Source organism: Dasypus novemcinctus, chromosome 2 (assembly GCF_030445035.2).
Source record: "Dasypus novemcinctus isolate mDasNov1 chromosome 2, mDasNov1.1.hap2, whole genome shotgun sequence".
NCBI classification, from domain to species: domain Eukaryota; kingdom Metazoa; phylum Chordata; class Mammalia; order Cingulata; family Dasypodidae; genus Dasypus; species Dasypus novemcinctus.
The window spans coordinates 10,527,331-10,530,441 of NC_080674.1; the positions used below are offsets into that span (position 1 = coordinate 10,527,331).

General features: G+C 56.4%; 1 long non-coding RNA gene across 1 annotated transcript; it reads left to right on the forward strand.

Annotated features, from left to right (window-relative positions):
- Positions 1 to 1,210: 1,210 nt before the first annotated feature.
- LOC131280042 (uncharacterized) lies at positions 1,211 to 2,600 on the forward strand. The gene is made up of 4 exons (XR_009187606.2): positions 1,211 to 1,305; positions 1,446 to 1,683; positions 2,242 to 2,259; positions 2,366 to 2,600. It is a non-coding gene; the product is annotated as an uncharacterized lncRNA (long non-coding RNA).
- The last annotated feature ends 511 nt before the right edge of the window (positions 2,601 to 3,111 follow it).

Genomic DNA, 3,111 nt, shown 5'->3' on the forward strand with positions numbered 1-3,111 from the left:
GTCATGTTGGATGCGGGCCCCCCCCCCACTCCAGTTTGGCCTCAGCTTCACTCATTGCATCTGCAAAGACCCTATTTCCAAGTTCTCATGCGGGAACAGCGCGTCAGCATTTGAACACGGCGTTCTGGGGGACACAGTTCACCCTACAGCAAGGCCCCACTCAAATCCCGCCTCTCCAGGATAATCTCCCCAGCCCTCCCAGGTTAGAGCTATAGCCCCAGCCAGTACCTGCAACTCGGGACACGACCCCAAGACGCAGCGGCCACGTGGGCCCGAGCTGGAATCTCGTCCTCACGAGGAGGAACCGCAAGCTCTTCCAGAGGGGCCCTTGTCGGATACTCTTCTGTCTCTCCCAGAGTGTGGAGTGGACATCTGGAGTAAATACTCTGGTGCTAAATCAAGGCTTGGTTCATAAATACAACCGAGGGAGAATTTTTGTAATGGGTGGGAGGCGAAGCGGTGTGGAAATGAATAGAAATGGTGCAAGCACATGCTAGGGTGTGTGACTAGCAGAGCTATTACATGGGTATGCCAGTGGTTGAAAGGGAAAGTCTAAGGTCCTGTGTATTACCAGAAGGAAAGCTAAACACTAACATGGGACTGAGAGCACAGGGAAACCTCGAGCAAAATACGAATATAGGTGTTATTGCGTATACGACTGTTTTTACAAAATATAAACACAAACAGACTAGAGAGAAAAACAGAAGAGCAGCTAAGTACAGCAGGGAAGCAGAGAGAGATGGTGAGTTTTGTTTTATTATTATTACTACTGGAATGATGAAAATGCTCTAAAAATGATGGAAGAGATGAATGCATAACAAAGTGTATGATTGATTGTACACTATGGATGGATTTATGCCTTATTACTATGTACCAATAAAACTGATTTACTAAAAGAATTAGAGGAAGCAGCCAGAAGCCAGGTCTCGGGGAGGAGACGCTCGCGAAGCCTCCGCGGCCCGCAAGTGGTGAGGCACCCGTGGGCGCCAGCTGCCGCGGCGGGGAAGCGGACCTGAGTCACCGGAGGGAGGATTTGGGGAGGAAATCTGTGATAACATGTGCATCTGGAGAGGCCGAGCGTGCATCTGCTCTGCTCAGGAAACCGGTTGACTGAATAACTGCAGATTAGGAGAGGGGAGGAGATTCTGTGCGATGCTATCATCGCAAACCTGGGATATTTTGGGTCCCAAGAATAAAGGAGCAAAGCGTCTGACGAGCTGTGTTGAGAGAAGTGGGCCCGGCACCACCGCGGTGGGAGATGGGCGCGGGGAGATGCGCCGCGCGGCCGTGGCCCTGCAGGTGGAGGTGGGAGGCCGGGGGTGACCGGCGAGGACCGAGCGGGCGCGCTCTGGGCTTCTGGGCTGGGTGGAAGGAGGTGGAGGGGGCTGCTTTGGGCTCCCGGGGCGGCCGGGGTGCTCGCCGGCCTCCTCCGTTTACTCCTGCAGAAATGCCGCCGCAGCGCTTCCTCTGGACCCCGTGTGGCCTGCGCATGCAAAGGGGAAGGCTCTGCGTCCCCATCCTCTGGCCTCGTCCTCTGCGGTCCCAGGCAGTGAACCCCCAGCCCTCCCCTCCTGTAGCCTCAGGGCTAGCACCCAAGGGTCTGGCCTATGGGGGACCCCCAGTTTCCAGCTCTGCACTGGAGCGCTGGGTGCCGCAGGGGGTCGACCTGAGGACCCCCAGGAGGTGGGTCTCCAGAGGGCGTGGGAGGGCAGAGGGCGCAGGGTTTGGCCCCAGGGGAGGGGCCTCCGTCCACCGTCAATGTAGGGGTCTTAGTGAGGGCCCGGGAGCCCAGGGTGCCTTTGCCAGAGAGTGACCCCCGTGTCTTCTCTAAAGCATCTGAGGAGGGTGGTGGTGGGTCAGGCCTGAGAGGAGCGGTGAAGCTTTGAAGAGGTGGCCGTGGGCACCAGGAGAGGGCCCGCGGGCAGGGCCCAGGCCAGCGCCCGGGAGGCGAGGCCGGGGAGAGGACGACAGGCTGGCAGGAAGGGACCGTGGGGTACTCCTGGAGGAGGCCCGGGTGAAGAGGCGAGGCCGGGGGAGGCTGGTAAGTCTCGTTCCCACCTCCCCTCGGGTCTTGATTCAAAAGCCCGATCCTCTGGGAGATCTAGGGCCCTTTTCTAAACTTGTAACCCCTGCCCCTTCCTCTTTCCTTTCCCTGCTTTTCCTCCTCGGCACTTAAATGCTGTTTAACTCACTGCGTCTTTCCTGTATTCATCTTACTTACCGTGATGTTCTCCCGGATAGAATGGAAGCGCTGCAAAGGTGGGCGATTTCAGCACGCCACGTCGTTCCCTTTCTAACTCCCTTGACCCTCCCTCTGTTGCTGTTTTTTTCTTTCTTAATGTCTTTCTTTCATTTTGTTCCCTAGAACAGATCTTGCATGTAATGGGCACTCGATGAACACTGACTGAATCAAGAAGACGGACTTGCCCCCTCCCCCGGTTCTCCCATCTTGCTTCACTCCCTGCCTCAATTCTCCTTTCCTTGCCCTTGACCCTGTGGCCGCATCCTGACCCTACACTGACCAAAGGGAGTTTAGGTCAAGTGCCAGTTGTCAGCCAAACAGTGTGGGACTCACCAAGTTCAATTAAAATGGCGCTGTACTCTGCTTTAATTCCTGACTTTGTGCTCAGTTGGGGAGAGCGATCAGGGTGTCACCGTGGAGGCTTTGCAGGTCCCTTTCCCTCCTGTTTACAAGGTAGAGCTACAGTAGCAGCCCCGGCAGCACGGGAGCCCCAAGTCTCCGCGCTGTGCACCGCCAGGGGTCTGAATGGGGGGCTCCACGCACAATCACCCGGCTTCCCAGGTGGCAGTCGGACGCTGGCATGACATCTGGGTGCCGAGCCCTGGTCCCTGCAATTGGCCAGCTCTCATGGTATGGAGGAAGAAAACTTACTGTGACACAGAATAACAAAAGCATCTAATAGGGGAGTGAACAAAGAGGTGGTGGGGGGGAAGAGGGTGGCGTTTGCCCTGCACTTAGGGGTGGGAGACCAGGGTGGAATCCTGGAGAAGCCTCCTGTTGGGAGGGAGTCTTGTCATTGCTTTTCTCATCACCTATTTGCCTACAAGTCCTGCCACCCTTATTCAGGTCATAACTCCGGGCTTTTGGAC